General features: G+C 43.7%; 1 protein-coding gene across 3 annotated transcripts in view; it reads right to left on the bottom strand.

The window, feature by feature from the left end:
* The window catches only part of RBFOX3 (RNA binding fox-1 homolog 3), a 509,742-nt gene that overhangs the window by 114,029 nt on the left and 369,291 nt on the right, over positions 1-26,422 (bottom strand). For 2 of the 3 annotated variants that reach the window (XM_060253332.1, XM_060253334.1), the window contains one exon: positions 1,947-1,996. The exons of the other annotated variant lie outside the window; for it this stretch is intronic. The gene's annotated coding sequence lies outside the window, so the exon portion shown is untranslated. The remainder of the gene's footprint in view (positions 1-1,946; positions 1,997-26,422) is intronic. 3 annotated transcript variants of the gene reach the window in all.

Genomic DNA, 26,422 nt, shown 5'->3' with positions numbered 1-26,422 from the left:
CAGTGGCCCTGCAGTGATGCCACTGTGGGAAGAATTTGGCAATTCAGCTGAGGGGAGGCAACCATCAAAAACATCAACCCAAAGCTTCCCCTCCCTGCTCAGTATGGGGGTTTAACCATATAACAAGTTTTCATGCCATTGCGCTTTGCATTTGTACTCCCCACAAATATCACCCAATGAAGAGAGAGGAAAGTCAAAATGCAATGACATCACGTCCAACAGTCTGTATTATTTGACATAAAGGAGAAGAGAGGAAGAAACACAGCCACACATCTGTTGTAATATGCAGTTAGTCTCCCAGAATCCAAGTTATGAGCCAAGAAGTCCTGGGTGTGATTGAACTCACTAGGACAGGGGTGGCCAATGGTAGCTCTCCAGATGTTTTTTGCCTACAACTCCCATCAGCCCCAGCCAGCATGGACAATGGCTGGGGCTGATGGGAGTTGTAGGCAAAAAAAAAATCTGGAGAGCTACCGTTGGCCACCCCTGCACTAGGAGATGTTAAGCAACTCCGATTCCCTTCAGCCTCAGCTCCCTATCTGTAATTAGGGATTGATGCTGATTTGCCTTGGGACACTCTAAAAAGCAATAAAGGAATAACAAACATTCACTACCAGCCACTTTCAGAAGAACAGCACTGATGCCTCCTTGCTGCCACCCTCCTCAATATGTTATCCTAAAAGCGTACAAACAAGTGGCTTCGGAGATGGCAGGAGATCCTGCACCCATTCCCTCAAAAGAATTTGGTCTTTTGGGTTTCACAGATCACCAAAGTATGTTTATGTTTATTTGATTTATACCCCACCTTCCCTGCCAAAGCAGGCTCAGGGCAACCAGGGCTCAGTATGAGTTTTAGAGTCTACGGAACAGAGGAACTGGCCAGTTACAAATCCAAATACAAGCCAGCTGGCTGCAAATTTTCTCCTTCAAGAATAACCAAAGTTATTCAGACAACTGTGCCTTATTAAAGTCCCTAGCTTACTACCTGTGCCATTTTCAAATGGCACAAGAGCTACTAGTGAAGCAGTGTGCAGGGATGGGGACAGAACACCGGCAGATATTATGGCATTTCCACAAAACATTCTATCCACATTTATTTTTTAAAGAACCAGCACAAATATGAGGCCTCAGGAAAAAAACAACAACATGTAATCCCCTGAGGTTTTTCAGGAACTTCCAGATGAACCAACAGGTGGGAAAAGGAGCAGCTCACTGGAGTGGCTGAAATGGCTAACATCATGTTCTCCTCTTAGCTCTTCTCCAAAGCTACCCAGAAGGGCTAAAACGTAGTGTCGAGGGGAGGAAATTAAGCATATTGCACCAAGAATTGTCCAAATCACCCACATTCTCTGACAACTAGTACAGAATAATACTTCCATATGTAAACTGTATGTCATTAAATCCTCAGTTCAAAGCTCGTTTCCTCCATGAATTTCCTAAATTTCATTAAGAGGCATTACTTATAAGGTTCAGTTCGCATTTGGGGATGACAATGCCGCTGTCTGCCTTACAGAACTGTTGTAAGGATTATAGACAATAGGAATGTTCAAGCAGCTAAATCAGTGGTAAGTGTGACAGTAACACTGCCATGCCTTGATTTCTACTTTCAGATTCTTAAATGCCAGCACTGTAGATAAGGTTAGCAGATAGCATCTGCCCAAATGCTGCTGTCTTTTTGGACTAACGATGAACTTGCATGGAATTTCCTCTTCTGCGCATCTACTACAGAGTGACCACCTTGCCACTTGTCAGCTATTTTTTCCCCCTTCTTCTTTTCTAAATGTCTAACTCCTGAGCAGGGCAGGATGGACTTATACCGTTGACTAAAAGGGGAACATTTTCCTCCTAATCTCACACTTGGGGGAAACAGGGCTTTCTAAATTTAAAAGTTACAGCCACTTTCCCTCTATGATTTCTGGGGAAAGAAAATGGAACAATTGTGGTACCTTTGGAATCAGCCGAGCTTCCCCCGTGGCGCTTGCTCACTTGGGGATCGCTAAGAAAGAAAAGAAAGAGAAGGAAGGATTACAATCAATTATTGTTATGGCTAACACACCCACGGTCGATGCCATTTGCTCACTGACTGGCAACATCCTTTACGAGCATGTGTTATTATCTTTCTAGGAGTTTCCAGCAACCTGCCCAGACGCCAAAAGAATGGCAGCATGAGCCATGATCCTTCTTACACAAGTGAAGCAAGGTAACAACTTCTTACACAAGTGAAGCAAAGCAACAACAAATGTGTTGAAGTGAAGTCTGATGATGATTATCTGGCTTGATTTATGGCACTTGTATGAGCCCATCCCTTCCTCTGAGGGAGCTCAGCGATAGCGCAGTCTCACCTTAAGGGTTACGCTAGAAAGCTAAATTGTGGTAAGTCATTTGCAGTGCCATCCTAAACAGAGTTATACCCTTCTAAGTTCATTGACTTCAATGGACTTAGAAGGGTGTAACTGTTTAGGAAGGCACAACCAACTTCACTTAAGTGTTGCTATTTTGACATAAAAAGCGAAACTCCCAAATATCCACTTCCTACTGCCATGAACAATTCCTGTACTTTCCAATCTATAACTGGTCAGCAGGATCTAGTCACTACTTTTTCCTTCACCACCCACCTATTCAACAACTCCTTGCATGGAGCAAGAAAAATGCTGATTTTATCAAATTGCTGCTGCTCCCAATCACAGGAGAGCTTCTGATTTGAAGACTGGCCTACAGGTGCCTTGACAGAGTAACACTAGCAGAGGACAGGGGATTTTTCAAAGGTGACTGCTTGCAACCTCTAAACATTTCATTGCTGAGCAGGCTCAAGTGCATCCTCAGTGAACAGACAAATGTTTGGAGGAGCTTCAGTCACACAGCTAAGCACTGGATTTTGTAGAATGCAGAACATTTGGCATTTAGCTTCTATTGGCAGATCGATCTATCCATCCATCCATCCATCCATCCATCCATCCATCCATCCATCCATCCATCCATCCATCTCTTTTAAGAACAGCATGGCTTTTAGATGAAGCCCTGCTCACACGCTGTTGCTGAGGCTACCTCAATGAGATCCCCTGCAATCTGGGTTGCTAACTCTAGCTTGGGGAAAGTGAGGAGACAGGAGAGGAGAGAGTTCATTGGGAAATGTGATGCCATAGAGTCTGTCCTCCAAAGATAATATTGTCCCCTAGGGTCTTCTCAGTTCTGCCCGAGAAGGCTGAGCAGGTGCTACGGGCAAACCACGCATGCGCAATGCACTCTTGGAGCACCTCCAAGACAGCACTGTGCAGGCATGGCTTGCCTGCAGCCCATCCAGCCCTCCCCTGCTGAGCCACTGTGCCTGCCCCCCTGTAGGCAAGGGTGCGGTGACAGAGCAGGTACAGGTGGGGGGGGGGTGCAGGGCAGGTGCTGGCCTGGGATGCCCAAGGCTCTAGCCCCAGGCCTGGTCTCTGCAGCCTGGAAATCAGTTATAATTCCAAGAGAACTCCAGCCCCCTGTTGGAGGTTGGCATTGGCAACCCTAAAACCTTTCCCCACGAGCTCTTACTCTTCCCTGGTCTTTGAAGCTATTCCACCTTCTATGGATTCCTGGGTGCTCTGACTATCGGTGACATGCAGCAGTACGGTGATCAATGATAGAAATTCCTGTCTCTAGGAACCCAATTCTGGGACAATTGCAGCTCATTAAGCCAGAGCTCACTTTCATTAGTGCCCCGGTGATATCTACCCCCAACATTGAGGTTTCCCTGGAAATCAGTCCAAAAACTCCTCATTCACAATTCAGTTCGTTAACATGACTACTACAACTGAAGCAAAAGAAATGCTGCTCCAAAGCAGTTACTGCTTGCCTTTGCCCTACAAAAACATTTGATAGAATAGTCAGGATAGAATAGTCAGAGTCCTTGGGGAGAAAACACAGATCTTCAATCTATCCCATGAGTATGTGTCAAGAACAGATGTCTCCCTGGGCTCTGATAGAAAAATCTTGGCAGTGGACTATTTGTGGCCCCAGAGAAGTTGACAAGACCCTTGGGAGGCAAATGATGGAAGGCGGTGTGATGGTAATGCCAAGAACAATTTCATTACCAAATCATCATGTCTGCCAAGGCAAATTCAAGGGCCATTGCTGAAAGATCTCTCCAGCCAAAATTATTGGGCATGCCATGGAGCGTGGCAGGGAACTGCGCTGTCAAGTAGTTCTAGCCAACGGTGGCAGATAGGTCAGCAATTAAGAGCCCTTAAGACAACGATCTGCGACATCCTTGACAGTGGAACTAGCATGGATCCAGAGCTAAATGCAGGCAGTTGACACAATAAAGGCAAAATATCATACATATTGCTGCTTCCAGTTAGAGCAAGAAAGACACTTTCTCCATGCCTTAGCAAAATAGTCAGTGATTAACGGTGCTGGCTGTTGAAGGGGTCTCTACTTAAGGTCCCCACTAATGCTAGTTAGCAGCCTTTTTGGAGTCTGGCATATGCATCATGCCACAACTTGGAACAAGGGGCTCTCTGGAGATGGGCAAGGCCCAGGGAAGAGTCACAGGTGAGAAGTCTGCTGGGTGCTAGTGATTACTGAGCATCCAACACTGCAGACATGACACTGATCCAAGCCTTCACACACATTATGAATCTGAGTCTATCTAAGGGTTGGCTTTCCCTTCCATCTTAATGTATTTTATTCTGAATTTTATAGCACACTTACTAGGACTCTCACTGGACCCTCAAAGTGGTTAATCCACATAAAGAGGAACTGTACTGTGAGCCAGAGATCGTTATCATCACAAAACCTTTATTAGGCATTTTATATGAGCCAGACAAAAAGAAGTGCTGGACATATCTTAAAGAAGAGAACACTCACACCTACCTCAAAAGCCATTTCTTTATCGGTATAGACATACACTGAGTGCTTATGTTTCGATGAAATTGCTGAGCAGACAGGTTAAAACGGATAAAAGGAAGTACTTCTTCACCCAAAGGGTGATTAACATGTGGAATTCACTGCCACAGGAGGTGGTGGCGTCCACAAGCATAGCCACCTTCAAGAAGGGGTTAGATAAAAATATGGAGCAGAGGTCCATCAGTGGCTATTAGCCACAGTGTGTGTGTGTGTGTGTGTGTGTGTATATATATATATATATATATATATATATATATATATATATATATATATATATATATTTGGCCGCTGTGTGACACAGAATGTTGGACTGGATGGGCCATTGGCCTGATCTAACATGGCTTCTCTTATGTTCTTATGTTCTTAGGCCAAAGGCCCCACAAGGAGAAACCCGTCAGAGACTCAGGCTCCAGTCAACAAATCATGGGCAAAACTGGGGAAGGGGTGGAGAATGGTAGATCAGTCACTCTGTTTTTAGACTTCTGGCAAAACCTCCAACCCATTCACAGCCATTATATATGCCTCTGTGATAGGCTTCCCAATCCCCAGGTCCCAGAGGGGGATCCCCCAGTTTTACAGGCTTCCCCCCCTCCCCCAGCCAGCTGGCCGGCAGGGGAAGCCCCGCCCCCAGAGCCATCATGCACCTCCATGAACGATTCCCATAGGGAATGATGGGGAATTGAGCCGCTGGTATCGGGGGCTCTGGGGGGGGGCTGTTTTTTGAGATAGAGGCACAAAATTTTCAGTATAGCATCTAGTGCCTCTCCCCAAAATACCTCCCAAGTTTCAAAAAGATTGGACCAGGGGGTCCAATTCTATGAACCCCAAAAGAAGGTGCCCCTATCCTTCATTATTTCCTATGGAAGGAAGGCATTTAAAAAGATGTGCAGTCCCTTTAAATGTGATGGCCAGAACTCCCTTGAAGGTCAATTATGCTTGTCGCACCCTTGCTCTTGGCTCCACCCCAATGTCTCCTGGCTCCACCCCCAATGTCTCCTGGCTCCACCCCCAAAGTCCCCAGATATTTCTTGAATTGGACTTGGCAACCCTACTCTGTGACTGGGCTGGAAACTAGTGATATCCCTTGGGGATTTCACTCGAAGGGCCAGTGACTCATCCTTAGAATCTCAGGGCCTAAACGTGCAAGCTTACGCCCATTCTTTTTAAATAAATGGGCTCAGGATACACTAGGTTTGTCCAAGGCCATAGTGAGAAGTCTATGACAGAGCTAAGCACTGGATCTAGTACTCTAAGATTCCCTAAATATTCACTTGAAAAATCAGGCAACATCAGAGGTTTTTCAAGTGGGCTCATTTATTTTAACTATTTCTACCCTGTCTTTCTATTCCAACCAGACACTCATGGCAATTTGCAAATCCTGCATAGCAATAAAAATGTCATAAGACTGTCTATCTGTATGCTTATCTTAAAATTATAATCACCAATGTGTGGGCAGGGATTTCTAGAGGCTCAGAGACCTAAGTTGGGAGCTCTGGAGACCAGACCAAACAGCACCCTCCATCCCCTGCATTTACTCTTTCAACTACTCCTGTTAGGTTTCACCTTCTGTTCCCTTCCCTTTATTATTCCTAAACTAATTTTACTGTTTAAGCAAATTCATGAGCTGAGATTATATGGCCATATAACCTGCTCCCACCCACCTCTTCCCTATTCTTTGTCCTTCTCCGTACACAAGCAAGAGTTGAAGAGTTTCTTTATGGACCATTACAAATTTAATGTTTAATTTATCAGTACATTCTCCGGTGGGTGGGTTGGCTGGTCACAAAACCAACACTTTTAATTGCATGAGAAGAGCTTTTGCTCTGAAAAGGGACTATGTTTTCAGCAACTGATCAGGAAACCAAACCACTGTAGTGAAGGCTTGGCTCAGACAACATAGGCAAATGTTGTTCTTCTCACTAGTTGCACATGGCATGTAGGAAGAAGTTAATCTAACAAGGGAGAAAGTACCGCCCGCAGCCCCAGACTACACTAAGACCACTTGCCTGCCATTTCCAAATGCAGTCATAAGAACATATGCCCTACTGGATCAGACCTGTGGTCCATGTAATCCAGCACCTGCCTCACACAGTGGCCAATCAGTTCCTATGGAGAGCCAAAAACAGGGCATAGAGGCTGAAGCATTCCACTGATGTTGCCTCCTGGTGCTGGGATTCAGAGGTTTACTGCCTCTGAACATGGAGGCTCCCTTTTCTCACCATTGCCTGTAGCCACTGATAGACCGATCCTCCATGAATTTGTCTGAAACTTTCCTACTGAGGGGGTGAGTCAGAGATGGAATTTTTCTCTCTGTGAGATGCATCTGCCAAACCCAACTCAAGCTTTTTCTCTGCTGCAGCTCTTGTTGCTGTGGAGAAGTCCAATAAAGAGATCTGTTATTTAAAGGAGGTATCCCTTATTGCAAAAATATAACTTTTTTAAAATAGCCCCTTTATTTGAGAGCCCGGGTGCCATGCCACAGTGGCTCCTGTTCTAGAAACATATTTAGCCAGGTCACACTGGTGCCTTCTGTTTTACTAGCTGGTTCAGGCTAGGGCATCAAAGCTTCTAAATAAGAGGTGATCTGCTGGGAGAGATACGTTGGTAGGAAGAGAAGTAATAAAAGAAGGCAGTAAAGAGTTAAGGATGTTTCTAATTTTCAAACTACCAGTCCGAGTGATGTAAGTTTCTGAGAGTGCCGGGCTGGTTAAAGAAATAAAACCACTATGCTTTGGTTGTTATAGAACAAGCCCACAGTGTGTGTTACTTAGACTGGCTTGGGAAAGGCAAGTAGGCCAATCCCAGACCAATTACCTGCCCAAATTCTCAGTCCAACAGCAAACACAAAATGACAAATGATGAAGAGACGTTGCCCCTGCAAAGTGCAATTGTCTGCCTTGCATACGTAAGCAGTGAAATCAGTGATTACATGTGTACTTGATGTTGGGATCCAATTACAGACCAAGACTTTTGTATGGGTACCATTATGAAACCGTATTTAGATATGACGGACACATGTAATGCTGGCTGTAATCCTAGTACTCTGGGTTCCTTCCTGTGGTAGGTGGGATAGTAATTTTTCTGTCTGATCAGTACAGGAACCTAGAAATTCTCTTTGATCATGCCTTACTCCTTATAAGTGGGTGTCAAAAACATGTGTGTTTTATCAACCATCTCTTATGCAAGTTACATCCTTTTCTAGAGGAGACGGGTCTTGCCATACTGATCTACATATCTGTGATCTTACTGTAATTTGCTTTATGTGGGGCTGCCCAGAAGCTCCAATTAACATAAAATGCTGAAGCCCACTTCTTCATAAATGTTGGGAAATGGGAACATATCAACTCTATTATGTGGCAACGGTACTAGCAACCTGTTAGCTTTCAGGCCCAATCCAAAGGTTTTGATCTTTAAAGCCTTCTATGTGATGGAACTCATATGCCTCAAAGATGAATTCTCTGTTATGTTAATTCAAACACAGCTGTTTGCACTTTGTGGATCGCATCTTGAATAGTCTATGCTGGGGTGTCAAATGTCTGCCCCACCCAGGCTTTAATCAGACCAGTGGGGCTCTTTTCTCCTCCCTTCTGTCCTTACCCTTGGAAGCTCCAACACTGCTGAAGTTCCCCACTCTTTCAGTTCCTTGCTCTTTCTGTCTTGTCTTTACCAGCTGCAGCAGGAAGCAAAGCTGCAAGGAAAACATGGAATGGATTTTCCATTAAGGTCTCTGTGCCCAGATAGGGCCCAAAGACCTTAAAGGAAAATCCACTTCACGTTTTCCTTGTAACATTGTCTGTGCTGCAATGTGTTTCAATGGAGTGGGGATCAGTTTCACTTTCAAGTTCTGATAGCCAGTTGAAGCACATGCTTCCTGGAGTTGTGTCCCTGCAAATAAAGGATTGGTGCTTTGAGCCAGCTTGTCTCTACTGAATGGACCTGACTTAATGAGTAATCTGGGAACCCACAGCCAAAGGAGGATATTACACTGGAGAGTCATTGTCAATCTGAGCAGATTCCAGGGCGGGGTGGGGGGTGGGGGCAGGGAGAAGCTTGCAGTGCCATTTCATTGTTTTCCAAGGGTCAGAGCACTTTATATTTTTAGTTTCTGCTGTGATCCTTCTGCTTTTTCTTGATGTTTTATTTTAAAAATTGCATTGCCAAAATCCACTATTCCCTCACCTTTTGTTTTAAACAAAATATTGCAAGAGTTTTACACATGTTTGTATTTTAAGTTAAAACATAAAAAAAAATCTTTGTGTTTGTCTGTATCTTTTGTAAAGTTTATACCTCTGCTACCTCACATTACCATTTTGAGATGTACATGGCCCGGCTCCACAAAGTTCCATTTGTGTCAAATTTGCCCCCCCCCCCCGCCAACAAATGAGTTCAACACCCCCAGTCTATGTACTACATTGCATAAGACAAGAAAAATGTAGCAAAGACTTTTATTGTGCTTGTTTCAAGGCTGTGGAATCACCTCTCCAATGATGGTCCTAATTGACTGGTTCTTGTGGCTTTACAGAGAGTACAAAAACCTCTCTCTTCCAAAAAGCCTAAGCCTGGTACGTACACTATGTTCCTGTATTGCAATTGTTGTTGATACAATGGATTTATAAGCTAAATCATTTTAGCTAATTTTTAAATTGTTTTTAGTTTGTTCGTTTGTTCGCTTGTTTGTTTTATGATTTTTTTTATTGACAGCTGCCTTGAACCTTGGAAAAGCAAGGTGAAAATGATTTAAACAAAATAAATACCAAACATTAGCAAAGATACTCCCGAATACGTCGACTGCGGGGTGACATGATAGAGGTTTACAAGATAATGCATGGGATGGAGAAAGTAGAGAAAGAAGTACTTTTCTCCCTTTCTCACAATACAAGAACTCGTGGGCATTCGATGAAATTGCTGAGCAGACGGGTTAAAACGGATAAAAGGAAGTACTTCTTCACCCAAAGGGTGATTAACATGTGGAATTCACTGCCACAGGAGGTGGTGGCGGCCACAAGTATAGCCACCTTCAAGTGGGGTTTAGATAAAAATATGGAGCACAAGTCCATCAGTGGCTATTAGCCACAGTGTGTGTGTATATATAAATTTTTTTGCCATTGTGTGACACAGAGTGTTGGACTGGATGAGCCGTTGGCCTGATCCAACATGGCTTCTCTTATGTTCTTATGTTCTTATAGGGGTGGCCAAACTACAGCTCAGAAGCCACATGTAGCTCTTTCACACTTATTGTATGGCTCTCAAAGCCCTCACTGCCCCATTGGCTGACTTGGAAAAGGCACTTCTCTCTTTAATTGGAGAAGGCATTTAAAGTTAAAGTTGTTTTCTTTCCACCTCTCCCTTCCCTTTTGTCAAACATCTGATGTTCATGTTTTGTGGCTCTCAAACATCTGATGTTTGTACTATGTGGCTCTTATATTAAGCAAGTGTGGCCACCCCAGCTTCAGAATAAAAGCCATAAGGACTGGCTATGTCATGGAAAACAGAATTGTGTCTAAACTATCATAGTGGATGATTTCTTTCTCATACAGTATTGCTCAATTAAATTGATCACTAGTAGATTCAGAGGAGACAAACAAAAATACTTGAAGTCTCCAGAGAGTCAGCATATACATTTTCTAAATGAATAATAAATAATGCTTTGCCACGGAAAGCATTATTAATTTATGGAACTCACTGCAAAAAATGTGTAATCGAGGCCCCTGGCCAAGATGGACCTAGGAGACCCACATTCTAATCCCACTTGGCCTTGAAACTTGCGGGGTGATCTTAGATCAGTCACTCTTTCAGTCTAATCTATTTTTGCAGGATTGCTGTGAGTATAAAATGAGAAAGTAAGAACCACATATCAGAAAGGGAATAAAAATGTGATAAATTAAATTGGATTCAATATGACTATCTATTAGCCATGATAACTAAATGGAACCTCCATGTGAAAAGACAGCATGTCTGCAACCACCAGTTACTAAGCAAACAACACAGAAAGGCTGTTGCCTTTATAGAAAGCTTTTGGGCTTCCCAGAAATGTCTGGAAACAGGTTGCCAGATAAAATAGACTGACAGACTGATCCAGTAGGGTTCTTTTCTCCCTAGAGTGTCCATATGCAGGCATGTGTTCATGCACTGGATGTCAATTATTCAAAAAAGTAGTGGTGATCTTGCAAGGATAATACAAACATCCAAATGCCTACTATTCATCATGCCCTAATATGTTGTGTTGTAAGTGCAACTGAAATGACATATGAGGAAAGATAATTAGTTTCAAGGAAATGCCTCCTTTCTTCACATTCATCCTCACAGCAATCCTGCAAAACAGCCTTCTATTCCAGTACATTCCAAGAGAAAGACTGCTTCATAAAAACTCTGTCCCTCATTCCTGGCACTTGGGCTGGAGAAGGGATTCATAAGAGTAGGTGAGCACACTCAGAGTGCCCCTTTCTTATTAAAAGGCACTCTATATATTAAGACAAGAGTAAATGGCCTGAGAAATCTATGGCAAAACACTGCATTATGAGTACTCTTAGCCCTGGTAGTTCTTTTAGCCCAAAATCTAAGTTCCTCTCTGCCAGTTTACACTCTCGGGCTTTGTTTTCTTTTATCCACCCAGAAAGAGTGTCTGCAAGTGGGACATGCCAAGAAACTGACAGGGATAAACCATCTATCCTGAGGCATGACCTGAAGCTCACGCCAGGATGGTGCTGCCCAGAAAAATGCCCTTACAGACTTTGACAGACGTTGCCATTTCCTCCGTCCTTGGGTACTTTCCCCTGAGAGGGCAGACTTCTGTCATTGTTGCAGGCACTCCAGGAAACGGCTGGCAGAGGGAACCAGGCAAAACTGCTGCATTCATCCCTGGCAGCAGCTGCTCCCTGACACACAAGGCAACTGGGACTTGATCCCAAATAGAATATAATTGCCCTGCCCAAATAAGGCCACAGTCTCTCTTTCAAAGGTAATCTCTTAAGGTCCCATTCCCCCACACCTTCCCTCCTGACATGGATCCACTTTAATTATAAAGCTAAATAACAAGCAGGACATATTAGGGACGTTTTTTAAAAAAGAAAAGGTGGCGGGGAACCGCACGCAAAGGCGAGTTTGCTGGGGCTGGCCGCTGGCTCGTCGAGCTGGAGAACGGAGCAGCGATGGCACGGTGCCGCTCACTAAAAGCATGAGTGTCACTAAATCAATAATTCATTTACTTTAATGAGATAAGTACTTTGAAAACTAATTGCAAACCTGCTCCATTTACTCCAACCCCGGTTATAGGCCTTAATGTAAATCGCACAAGCGCCGCTGGAAGAAAGAGCTGGGGGAATCGTGTGTCATCTTTCTCCCCTCTTCTAAGAAAGAGAAATATCTGTCATACACAAGAGAGCACCTCTAAGTAACCGCATCAATCAATCGAGGCGCTCGGGAGAGCCCCCCACCTCAATGCAACATCCACACCTCAGAGAAGTGTCGCAGCAGTAGAGAAAAAGTGAGACCCCAGAAGGAATATGGTCTAAGACAGGGGTGGCCAACGGTAGCTCTCCAGATGGTTTTTTTGCCTACAATTCCCATCAGCCCCAGTCATTGGCCATGCTGGCTGGGGCTGATGGGAGTTGTAGGCAAAAAAAAACATCTGGAGAGCTACCGTTGGCCACCCCTGGTCTAACAGATCTTCATCCACTCCAAGGAATAAACAATGCTCAGAGGAGTACCACACAGCATCTGAGCACAGCAAAGCAGGCACGTGAGTAGACAGTGTGGTTGTGTGATGCTGCTTTAAGTTAACATTCACTGCCACATCTAGCTAACAAAGTGCTAAGCAACAGGCCTGGCATATGATGGTGCAAAAGATGCTGGAGAGCTGATCCAGGAATTAAACGGGCACCACAGTGGGGCCCACTGGCATCTCCCCTGGAGACATCAGCTCCAGCAACTCACAAGGGCCTATCCACACACAGCATCCTCTGCACTCTCAACAGCTGTTTCAGTACCTTCCAGGTACACTTGGTGGTCATATGCACAGTACTGCCATAGGCTGAACTCACGCATTAACTTTTAATACCATTTCACAGCAACCTCCCCAAAGCTAATCCAGGCTAAATTGTGAGGCAGTGCAATGCACACATCCACGTGGTCACAGTCCAATGTGTCTGGAAGTTACCACAGGACTGCTAAAAGAAACACACTCAGAGAAAGGGAGGGGAGACTCCACAACATTTGCTACCAGTAGTGGATGGATGCACTGTAAGCATTACACATGATAAGATGCAACAAATACCCCTGATGCTAGCAGCTTGGCAAGATAAAAGTCTGGCAAGTTCCAGCAATGGACAATTTATTCGTTTCTTGTTAAAGAGCCTAATAAATTTCATAGTGCCTGCTTGCCATTTTTAGAATTTGAACAAAAAAAAAATGAATGGATGATGTAGCAAAAAGGTTAGCCAGACAGAAATCGTTTTATTTAATAAAAGATCCTGGTCAGGGTGAATACGTGCTTTAGTTTGTATTATAATTTTTTTTTCAAGTTTGCATATTACATTAATTATAGCTGGGGGTCCTTCAAGAATTCTGTTGACAAGAACATTGTTTTGATCTAATGAGAACTTCCTGGTGGACCGTGTTGCAGCTTTGCAACAAAAAATAAAATTAAACAACATAAGAAACGGTTAAACAGATCTGGAATGTTTATAAAGAAACATCTTACAATATTATGCATTGGGATATTTTTTTTGCATGCTCAGCATTTTCTAAGCATGTGAGCCCTGCATAAAGATGCCCAGTAGATTATGGAACCAGAAAGTCTCTGGTTCAAATATTATTTCAGCCATATGCTCACAGGTGACTTTAGACAAGCCATTCTTTCTTCCCAGACTCTACTCCTTTTCAGTTTGGTGTAGTGGTTAAGTGTGCAGACTCTTATCTGGGAGAACCAGGTTTGATTCCCCACTCCTCCACTTGCACCTGCTAGCATGGCCTTGGGTCAGCCATAGCTCTGGCAGAGGTTGTCCTTGAAAGGGCAGCTTCTGTGAGAGCCCTCTCCAGCCCCACCCACCTCACAGGGTGTCTGTTGTGGGGGAGGAAGGTAAAGGAGATTGTGAGCCGCTCTGAGACTCTTCGGAGTGGAGGGCGGGATATAAATCCACTATCATCATCTTCTTCTGTCATTTAGGGGCAGTAACAATAATCTCTCATAGGGTTGTTTAGAGATGATGTACCAGAAGTATTTTGAAAAGACAAAAAGTGCTCCATAAATTCTAAAGGGACAACCCAATCTCCCTCCCTGTCCGTAGCTTGCAACAGAACTGAGTAAGATCAATGACAAACAACAAAGAAGGCATTCATGGGACTTTATCATTGTTTCCAATAATGGTTTTATCAGTGATAGGCTACTGAACACCAAATGTGGCATCTGTATGTGTTACCAGAAATGACCACTTGCGTAGTGTGGGGTAGCCCTTATGAGACACCTCCTCTTTCTTGATGATCCATGAAATTGCACAGAGGAGAGAAAGCAATTTCTTGCTCTGACCATTATGGACTTGAAAGCTGCAAACTTCTAGGTGAAATGCATCCAATCTATGTGGGCACCCATGAAAGGGGAAGAAGAATTTGTAGAATCTAAGTCCTGTTTTAAATTTATCCAGGGAAGAAGTCTTGGTAGGCACATCCACCCCTTGGTTTTAAAGTGCTGGTTCACACACGGACATAACTTCAATGGATTACTGTAAGTGAACTTCCCAAGCATTGTGAATCTGCACTTTGATGGAAGGGACAGCACTGAAGCTCTATCTGTGGTCGTTTCTGAAGAAGAAGAAGATATTGGATTTATATCCCGCCCTCCACTCCGAAGAGTCTCAGAGCGGCTCACAATCTCCTTTACCTTCCTCCCCCACAACAGACACCCTGTGAGGTAGAAGAAGATATTGGATTTATATCCCACCCTCCACTCCGAAGAGTCTCAGAGTGGCTCACAATCTCCTTTACCTTCCTCCCCCACCCACAACAGACTCCCTGTGAGGTAGATGAAGATATTGGATTTATATCCCGCCCTCCACTCTGAAGAGTCTCAGAGTGGCTCACAATCTCCTTTACCTTCCTCCCCCACAACAGACACCCTGTGAGGTGGGTGGGGCTGGAGAGGGCTCTCACAGCAGCTGCCCTTTCAAGGACAACCTCTGCCAGAGCTATGGCTGACCCAAGGCCATGCTAGCAGGTGCAAGTGGAGGAGTGGGGAATCAAACCCGGTTCTTCCAGATAAGAATCTACATACTTAACCACTACACCAAACTGGTTTCTGACAGTTCATTCTGATATACATGTCACAGTCAATGTATAAACCAGCCCTTGGATAATGTTCTTCACAGTTATATAGAACAGATAAGTAACTGGAAAGTTACAAATAAGATGCATTTAAAGGTCCCTCATACACACATGTGTACCTCAGCAAAATTATTAACCATTTTGAATCATCACTATTGGCTCAAAGAAACTTAGCAAAAGACTTGGTTTAGGTGCCAAGTTGACAGGCTTACTATTATTATAAAGCATAACAAAGAAAGCACTGAATATGTTTGGAAACAAGATTTAACAGTAGAGTCATCAGGCTGGCTTTAAGAGTACTGATATTTATTTCTGATCCCAGAAACTTTACTCTCAGTCTTCTTTTCAACTGGCCACTGTAACCCGGACCCTGCACTCTCTAACTAGGAAACAGACTTCACTTGCAGTGCTATTCCTCCGCTTCTGTTCCCTCAGATCATCCAGTGAACACACATTGAACTCTTTGGCATTTGTCAGAAATACTAAGAATTCTTAGTGGAGTGACAGCATCTTAGTGGAGTGACAGAAGCAGGCCATTCACTTTGATGCAACACCCCTTTAAACAAAGCAGTACTCAGTACTTGGGGAGGGACGGTGGCTCAGTGGTAGAGCATCTGCTTGGGAAGCAGAAGGTCCCAGGTTCAATCCCTGGCATCTCCAAAAAAGGGTCCAGGCAAATAGGTGTGAAAAACCTCAGCTTGAGACCCTGGAGAGCCGCTGCCAGTCTGAGAAGACAATACTGACTTTGATGGACCGAGGGTCTGATTCAGTATAAGGCAGCTTCATATGTTCAGAGATAATAGTGGCAAAATCAAGCAGGACACTGAATTAAGAAGCAAGAAAGTGCCGTTTGGATGAGATAAGAAAGAAGCAACACTGGCAAAAAGGGAGAAATGTAAAATGCAAACTGAGCCTATCTGCAATGCCTGAAGTCTCCAAAATTGACCGTACAAATGTGTTCTTCCACCTATTCCAAAAATAAACAAACAGATATGTCTCCTGAGGTCCAGCATCACAGAGGAAAATTATTTTGCACCTTGAATAGACGGATCATGTATTAGGTTTCCAGGGAGGGAGGAGTCTGTAACTCGGACCGATTTCCCGCTCATCCTATGTCGCTCTGACGTTCCGCTTTTTAGCATGGCGTCCTTCAGATTTCCCACTATCTGCCCTGGGGCTTCAGCTTGCATTGACATTTTTGCACGGTAAACAGAAACCGCTAAAATCAGTTTCTTGTTGCTGCGCAAAAACGCTGATGCAAGCTGAAGCCCCGGGACAGATAGTGGGAAATCAGAAGGACACCGCGCTGAAAAGAGGAACGTCAGAGCAGGGTAGGATGAGCAGGAAATCGGTCTCACTTTATTAGTTCAGTTGTCTTCACAATGTATGTGCGGGGAGCAAGTTTGTTTTGACCCAGACCAACTTTTAGCAGCCCATGTTTCAGATGAGTCTCTCTCCCTAGATATAAACCTGGTGTCCAATCCTGTCACACAGTCCTGTTCACACATTCAAGTCTACTCCGTTGTTAGGACAGGTAGATAGCCAGGTGATACCTATTTGACAGAGGCAGGGTAGAGATCGGGTGAGTCCAGAGCTGGAGGAAAACCTGATGTACTGCCCAGATTCTGACACAGATGCCAAAACTTCTTTCTGACTGGAAATGAGAAAAGAGACTCCATACAGAACCTTTGAGGGGACAGCCTATCTGTTCAGCAGCTGAGAAGGAAAAATCTCATCCTAGCCACTCATCTTATCTCACCTCTCCAGCCTGGGGTCTGTTTCCATTACTTCTGATAGTGAACTCTGGAAAATAACCAGGCCTGTTTAAGGCTCATGATTTTGATAGTGTTTAGGATTCAACTCAGAATCCTGGATTCTCACACTGGAGTGATTCGTATTTGCAGAAATGAGGCAAAATAGGTTTGTGATGGAAGTGAAAACAAGAAGATTAAAAAAAAAATCTGTGAAGGATGGTGGAGATGACAGGCATGTCATGGCAAGGGGGGCCTTCAAGAGGAACTACAACAGGGAAACTGGGAATTGGCAAAGCTAAGATTCTTGAATACTCTAAGCAATGATTCAGCTGTGCTGCAGCCTCCAATAAATTTTAGGTGTACACAAATGCTCAGTTTTTGCAGCACAACTACATTGGTACTGAATCTGTAGTAAGTCAGGATAGGCATTTGGCATGTAAAATTCCCGCAAACAGGAAAAAGCAAAGCTGTTCTCAGCCTAGCAGTGAGTTACCAGCAAACAGATGTCTTTGCTACTGCTCTCGTCTTTGGTGGCGACTGGTGGGGGGAGGAAATCAATGAGTAACAAGTCAGTTAATCACATGGGGCACTGGCAGTGTATGGGGACTGGGGTAAATTGATTAGGATCCTCAATAAGGTTGGTATGGCTATCTCCTGTGAGGGCAGGGCCCCTTCATCATCACTTTATCTAAAAGAGGAGTTGATGAGTGATTTTAGCGCTTTTTGCAATGACTGCAGTGAAGGAACAAAAGCTTTGCTGCAAGCTGTGCAAAAGTGAGCAGAAATCCCTGTTCCCCAATTGATTCTTTTTACAGTGAACCAGCACTCAAACCATTAGCTTCTCAAAGGTAAAGTTCTAAACAGAGTTACACTCTTATAAAGCAATAGGCTTCCAAGGGTATAACTCTGCTTTAGAGGCTTGAACTTGGATTTGGAGGGGGGGGGGAACTGCGATCTTTACCCAAAGTGCATTTCTGCATGTATAAATATACTGCAGTGCACAGCAAATAGTAAGTAAGGATATCTGTGTGCATGGCTGTTTTGTAAGATTGATTTGACTTATGTATGCTCCAGAGGCAGAGTCCCCCCCCCCCCCCCCACTTCATTGTTTCCTTGTCCTGTAGAGCCTAGATCGAGAATTTCAGGACATCCACCAGCACCTCTTTAGGCAACAGTTAATGTGTATTTGCAAGAACTGGCTATATGTATTCACTTTGCAACACAGGAAATTTTGGGGGACTAACATTGCAAAGCTGCAACACAGACCACTTGAGTCATAACATTTTGAAGCTAATAGACTTGTGAGTCTGATGCTGGTAAAACAGTCCTGAAAACTGCTGAGAAGGCAAAAGTAATTAGGGAAAATGATATTAAGGAATGCGTATTCCAAAAAAACCAGGCAGATTATATAAAAGTATGATGCAAGGCAGCCAAAAAGGGGAAACCCAGAGGAAAATACAAACCAAAATTCCCAATAATTTTCTCTGCCGGTGAGAGAAGACCCAATTCAGAATGGCTGGCCAGGGTTGTCAAGGAATAAGGCTTTTTACAATTCCTACAAAATATTTAACATGCAAGCAAGTGATACAGCCTCAAAGGAATTTGTGTGTGCAAAATGAGAGGCTATTATTTCTGAGCTGATTTGTTTACATTCTATATGAAGCAAAACAAAAACACAAACCAGAAAATCAGAATCTAAATTAGATGAAATTATGTAAATTAAGAATATTTACATGCAATTAGATTTTCATACTTCCTCCATAGGAACGAGGAAAGTCACTGATGCGACAGTAGCCACTGTACACCTCTTATAATCTCAAATACACAGTCTGTCTTGATTATAGTTCGTTGTTGCCTACTGCAACTTAAGTTGTGTGCACAAGTGCAGCAAATACAAGGAATAGAAACTGGGTGCTAAATCCAGTATCATGTGCATCTCAGGTTTTATTTATTTTAAAAAAGTTTCTAGTCCTCGTGGCTGTGAAGACAAGTTTCCGTGAAAGTGTATGGGTACTGAAATCAGAGAAGTTGCAGCAATAGCTGGAGATGATTTCCATGGCTCAGGGCAGATCTTTACTTATGAAGCTGCCTTATACTGAATCAGACCTTTGGTCCATCAAAGTCAGTATTGTCTACTCAGACTGGCAGCGGCTCTCCAGGGTCTCAAACTGAGGTTTTTCACACCTCTTTGCCTGGACCCTTTTTTGGAGATGCCGCGGATTGAACCTGGGACCTTCTGCTTCCCAAGCAGATGCTCTACCACTGAGCCACCGTCCCTACTTACCAGAAGCTCTGTGTTCCTGCTACCACTAGTATGGCCAGAATACACTGGGGCAATGCTGCATAATTTACGTAACTTAAAGAACTCTAATAGCCTTAGAATTTTTGCAATACCCACTGATTTCTGTATTTTATAGATGAAGGGTTCAATACTGCACAAATAGGAACAGCTATAAAATAACTTGTTTTTTTTTTAAATGGAACCTAACACTCTTGCATTTGCCTAGGGCGGCAGGCCGTGTGTGTGTGCCAGATTAGGCTCTCTCCACATAACTTCAAATAGAAAAACAATTATTTACATTAAATTTACAGGTCTGAATCATTCTCCCTTGGCGGAGCACTGTTTTTTAAGTTGATAATTTTGTATGGCCCGCAAATGATGTTATAAATATCCATATGGCCCTTGGCAGAAAAAAGGTTCCCCACTACTGACTTATATGCACTTGCTGGAAAGAGGTCAGGAAAACCAAAATGAGGTATGACTACAAATAGGCTATATTCAGTAGAAAAAAAGCATCTTTAATTTGTGGCAAGGTATGAGCTTCCCTGAGACACCGCTCACTTCTTCAGATACAGCTAGAATGTGAGTCCATCTGTCCATATAATTGGAGACTAGAATGATTTCAGATGCCAGTGGCAATAGCAGGTGAATGATAATAGCTTGGATTAGGCATGATATGCAAGGGGGTAGTAGGTGTGGTGTGGAGATGTGGAGAAATCAGCATTGGTAATGAATCAGGAAACCTAGGTCTTGATTCAGTCCAGGAGGATGCATTGCCTTGAGCTTCATTACAGTTACAATTCAGCAGTCTTTCTAATTGCCCTTTGAAATTCCTTTGTAGGAGAACTACTACTCTTAGATCAACAACTGAATGTCCTGGAAGATTAAAATGTTTCTCTATTGCTTTTTTAAAAAATGCTTTGGTTTCTAATATCAGACTTCTGTCCTTTTATTATTTGTCATATTCTTTGTCTGTCTGTCTGTCTGTCTGATGTAGAGAGTAGAACTGCACTGCTGATATGATGGCATAAATCACATTTTATAGATGAATCACATTAGAGGATAAGCAGGAGTATGAACCTGAGATGGTAAGGCTGATGTTGCTGGGTCCAGTGATGGTGTTGCTGGGATCTATATAAGAGCAAAGTTGGCATCTTGGTTTGTTTTAGGCCTTGGTACCAGAGTCCATCTGACTGTTAAGCAGTTTATCATTGTGGGTGAGAAGCTGCTTTAGGTTAGCAGGCTGTAAGCAAGAAAAGGTTGCCCCCTTCCCAGTGTCTGTGTGAGGGAAATATCAGTATTCAGCATGGGCTGTAGGTTATTAATAATACATTGAACTGGCTTGAGTTGTGAGCTGTAGGTGACCACCAGTGGTGTTCTATTGTCATTTTCTCTGGGCTTGTCTTGTAGCAAACTGTCCCTGGATATCATTCTGGCCATTCCAATAACCTTTCTTACTATAGCAGGAGGATATTGTGGTTGCAAAAATGTCTGCTGTAGATCCTTCAAGTTAGTACCTCTGTCTGAGGGGTTGAGCAGATGGGACCATAGCATAGGGCTTGGCTATAGACAATGGATTGCTTGATGGGGCTGGGGTTTCCAGTATAATGCGGTACTTATGTGACAGTATATAGACAAGTGTTTCTGTACTATGGTGTCCAGGAAGTTTATTTCTTGTGTAGAGTAGTTCATAGCTAGATTGATGATGGCACTGAAGTCGTTGAAAGCCTGGTGAAATCTCTTGAGGGCTTCTTTGCCATGGGTCCAGACAATGAAAATGACATCAGTGAATCTCAAATAAAGGAGAGGTGCCAGCGGGTAGTTCAGAAAACCCTGTTTTAGATCCACCATGAAAATGTTGTCATACTGTGGGGCCATTTAGGTGCCCATGGCTGTGCCATTGATTTGAAGGTAAAAGTCCTCAACAACACTGAAGTAGTTGTGGGTGAGAACAAACATGCAGAGTTCATTGGCAAGATCTGCTGTGGTGTTGTCAAGGATGATGATGAGGGACGGTGGCTCGGTGGTAGAGTATCTGCTTGGGAAGCAGAAGGTCCCAGGTTCAATCCCTGGGATCTCCAAAAAAGGGTCCAGGTAAATAGGTGTGAAAACCCTCAGCTTGAGACCCTGGAGAACCGCTGCCAGTCTGAGAAGACGATACTGACTTTGATGGACCAAAGGTCTGATTCAGTATAAGGCATCTTCATATGATGTTTTGAATGGCTTGCAGTCCATTCTTATGGGAGATGTTGGAGTACAGAGACTCAACATTCATGGTGGCTAGAATGCTGTTTTCTGAGAGATGGTCAATGGACTGCAGTGTCTTCAGGAAGTCTGTGGTACCATAGACATAACATATGGTCTCAGGATGGAGTCCATATATCCTGATATTCCCTACAGTGATTATATCCATGCTTGACACAATGGGATGTCCCAGGTTGCCAGATTTATGTATCTTTAGCAGGAGGTAGAAAGTTTTGTATTCAGATACCATGAGCAAACCAGAGTTTGGCTGTGAAAAGAACCCTAGTTCATCTCTGTCCAACCATGGCTGTCCATTCTCCCTCACATGAGTCCCCCTCAACAAAACTAAAAATCCAGACATTGTTAACAGATTGGATCTGAACGCAAACAAGACAGATTTGTTGCAACATTCAGATGCAGACACTGTAACAAATTGTGGTTGTATTGGAAATTTCTTACATCAGGAAATCTTCAGTCTCAGCAATATGCGCAAAGGGACTGAGTATGTATGAAAGCCACAGGATCAGCCAGGCTTGTTTTCATTTCAAATTCCAATTTTTGTCATAAAGGTTGAAAACACTTGTGCAAGCAGAGAAGCCTGAGCACCCTCCTTTTCTGGGCTAGAAAAAAACATATTTGCACTGTCTTTCTCCGCCCCCCCTCCCCAAATGTGTTCTAAATCACTGCACTTGTGCAAAAAAGGAATAAAGCCAAACATTCTGCAACTTCCAGAAAAGTTTTTTTTAAATCATAATGCTGTTTTCAAAGATTTCAGATTTTCACGGCTGGGAACATCATTAGGGTTTGTAGAATCTTTCGGGATCAAGTGCCGTGTTCTACTGGAGAAAGTTTTCCTTCCAGACGTTTCGTTCTCAGCTGCGGAGAACATCCTCAGTGGCGTTGCAGCCGGAGCAGGCGCTCTGACCTTCTTGGCTGCTGTGTATTGAGTGGGGCCAGGGCTGCTGGAGAGCTGCTATTTCTAGGCTGGAGGGTGTGTGGTGAAAGGGCACTCAATGCACAGCAGCCAAGAAGGTCTGAGCGCCTGCTCCGGCTGCAACGCCACTGAGGATGTTCTCCGCAGCTGAGAACGAAACGTCTGGAAGGAAAACTTTCTCCAGTAGAACACGGCACTTGATCCCAAAAGATTCTACAAACCCTAATAATGCTGTTTCATTAAGAGTGTCACAAAACAGCACACACTGATAATTAATGCATCTCTATTACTTTTCAAAGGAGAAGAATGAGGCATATTGAACTTTAGACTGACACGGGGCCTGTGAAACTTGTGATGGGGAATCCCATCTACCCCTCCCCACCCCCCAATTGACGAACTGGCACATCCAGGCCCAACCGCTCACCTTGGACTGCTGCCTCAGCAGTGCTACTGTCTGTGGACCACTCTGAGCCCAGTGTTTGCTACAGCCGTGGCCAGTCCTCGAGCAGCATCCAGCATCTGCTGCCATGGCTGAGCCCAAAGCAGTTCCTGATATGTGCTGCCACCACAGCTGAGCCCTGAGTAGCTCCTGGAGTCCCCTGACTTTACAGCCTGGCCTCAAGCAGCTTTTGATGTACACTGCTGCCCGCTTGAGCCCTGCAGCGTTCTCCATTGTGGCTGAGCCTGGAGCGGCTTTCAATGTGCACTGGTGTCGCAGGCATCTCCTGGAGCATTTCCTGGCATCTGCCTCTGGGGTTCATTGGAGCTACCTATCACTGCTGCAGAAGCAAAGTAAGTTACACGTTTCAGATTTTTCTGAAAGAGTCCCCCAAGTTTGCTGAAAAATCTGTTTAGCATCTGTTTGGCCCCAATCCATGGTTTTAGCTATCTGCAGATGGGAGCCACATATAGACAGTATATAGACAAGTGGGGACTCACAATAAATTCGTGAAGAGGGTGCCTCCGTTTCCCCTTTGCTTCCTGTCCTCTTCCTCCTTCTCTAATAATCTTCCTCCTCTTTCTCACCATCCCCTTATCTATCAGCCTACCTCCTCCTCTTTTGCCCCCATCCCTTCTCTGTTGACCTATCCCATTCCTCCACTTTCTCCCACTCCCTTTATTTGTCAGCCTAGTCTCCATTTCACTCTTTTCTCCCATTCCCATCTAACCCATCTCTTCCCCTCACCTTTTCTCCATCAGTCTAGCCAACCCTTGCTGCTCTTTCCATCTACCACCTACCACACTTAGCACTCCTCTCACCAGCTCCACCCTTGCAGAACTCCTCTGCCCACCTACCCTGTACCCTTGGCATTCCACTCCCCCCCCACCTTTGCAGCTCTCTCTTATCTACCCCCCACCCTTGGCACTCCATCCAGCACCACCCTTGCTCCTCTCCCTGTCTATCCCCCACCCTTGGCACGCCACTCCCTCCACCTTTGCAGCTCTCTCTCTCTAACCCTACCTTTGGCACTCTACTACCACCTCATCCTTGGCACTCATTCCCCGCCCCCATCCTTGCTCTCTTCTCACCTACCCCCCACACTTAGCACTCCGCTCTTGGCATTCACTCACCCCTCACCCTTGCTCTCTTCCCACCTGCCTTTTAGCAGACTGGTGGTAGGCGGCTTGCTTGGGGGTGGGGGGTGAGATGGAAGTTGCAGCAGGAGGAATCACGTTCCCTTCATCTGCTGCATCTTTCAAGTTGCCATGCCATGCTGCCACTGGGCCTAGCACAGCTCTCAGGCGCAGGTCCTGGGCTGCTATGCTGCCATCACCAAGTGCTCCCAGAATGCTCTGCCATTATCAGGTCCATTGCGGTTCCTGGGCTGCTGCTGTGCCAGCAGGTATGGTGCATTTTCAGCCAGCTGGGCCTCCAACACTGGTCCCAAAATAGCTCCTGACCTGTTGGGCTCCATGAGATGATTATCCATTGCTTTAGGGCTAAACACAAAGCACGTGAACAGCCTTCTAGCAATTAGCTTTGAACCAAACCAAACAAAGCAAAAAGCCTTCATGCCGGCCAAAATACTGAAGGCTTTAGCATCTGGTTAGAGAAGAGGTTCAGGAGTGGCTTGCTCCTAAATTAAACCCTTAAGTGGTACGGAGAGCTTTTTGCCATCGAAATTCAGAAGGCTTTTACATCTGACTAGAAAAGAGGTTAGGAATGGTTTGCTCCATATATAAGCATAATATAGAGAGAATTTTGCCATCAAAATTCAGCAGGCTTTTGCATCTGGTTAGAGAAGATGTAATATAGACTCCTGAGAAAGACTTGATTAAATGAGCTGGTATCCAGGTGCTCATTGAATGGAATGTTCTTTTATAATATTGTGAAGTTGTACTTACTTATAATGTGTACAAAAGATTTACATTACTCTTTAAAAAGTTTTACTACATGTATTAGGTAGTATTTCACAGTGTTTGTCTGTCTGTATTTTCTGTAATATGAACTATGATCCCAGGTTGTTGTCCCCCACCCCCAGACTGGCATCCCTAATTATTTATTTATTTATTTATTTATTTATTTCATTCGAATGAATGTGTGGTGGTGGGACAAGCTTTCCTGGATGAGTAGGACTGCCAGTCTCCAGGTGGTAGCTGGAGATCTCCTGCTATTGCAACTGACCTCCAGATAACAGAGATCAGTTCCCCTGGAGAAAATGGCTGCTTTCGAGTGTGGACTCTATGGCATTATACTCCACTGAAGTCCCTCCCTTCCTGAAACCCTGTCCTACTCAGGCTCCACTCCCACAATCACCAGGAATTCCCCAACTTGAAGCTGGCATCCCTATGGATAAGGAAAATTGTTTTGATCCTTTCCAATGTGATTTTAGGTCAGGTTATTTGACAAAACAGCCTTTCTTGCCGTGGCGGATGAAATAGCTAAAGGTTAAGCAATTATAAGCATATAAGCCAAATAACACTGTTAGTCAATTTAAAAATGAACAGATATTAACAAATATACAAAGCTACATGTACTTATTTCTCAATGGATTAAAACATTACAATAGCCTCAATTATTATTGATAATCTATAATGACATTCAAAAGTGACAAATATTGACCCTGATGAGCCATGTTTCGGCCCAATTACATTGGCATCTGAGAGCAAGAGAAACTTATTGGAGTTTTACTCTGAATACTCTTTCCCTACATGACCTAAGTGAAGAAGTGGACTGTCAGAGAAACTGGTGACCTTTTGGTGTTATTCAATATTATGCTGTATCATTTGTATTTTCCAACAAATGCTGGGTTTGTGTGCATCCCACCCCCCACCCCCACCACGGAAATTCTGTAGATTGTCAGTAATGTCATGGGCATAGGGTGTTGCACCCATTTTTCCCATCTTGATTGCATCATTTTGGTGCCTGAAATATAAGGGGGAAGATAATCTGTACTGTTACACTACTACTGACGCCTGGCTTTACAGAAGTTTTCTGACCAAGTGAGAAAGGTACTTACAATTTGTATGAAATATTGCTCTGCTCTGTTTTTCTAAATCTTACCAGTTTTCTGGGGGGGAAAACTTTCTATAAGAATATTTTTATAAAATTACATTTCAGGAACACATTTGACTAAATCATAGGAATAAGTGTACCTGATCATGGATGTGAATTCTTAGGACTGAGGGCTTATGATCAACATTCTTTCCTTTGATCGCAGAGAACAATTATCAGTAATATTTAAATTGACAATATATATTTTTTCTAAATAAATCATTTTCCAACTTATCATTTCTTATATTTGTTAAAAAAAATTCTATTTATTTCTCCTCCAGGAATAATTTCATCATGGTGAGTTTATGATGAATGAATGTTATGTTATTATGTCAAGACAGAAGCCATGTTGCAATGTTATTACTTTGACTACTGAGGAAGGCCAATTGGTCCAAAACACATCTGATCAGGGTCAACATTTGTCACTTTTGGTTGCCATTATAGATTATCAATGATAACTGAGGCTATTATAAGGCCGATACTGTTTTTTAAATCTATTGTAAATAATACATGTA

The sequence above is a fragment of the Heteronotia binoei genome, chromosome 13, assembly GCF_032191835.1.
Source record: "Heteronotia binoei isolate CCM8104 ecotype False Entrance Well chromosome 13, APGP_CSIRO_Hbin_v1, whole genome shotgun sequence".
Taxonomy (NCBI): Eukaryota; Metazoa; Chordata; class Lepidosauria; order Squamata; family Gekkonidae; genus Heteronotia; species Heteronotia binoei.
Note: the sequence above shows the minus strand (reverse complement) of the source record. Positions and strands in the feature narration are given on the sequence as shown.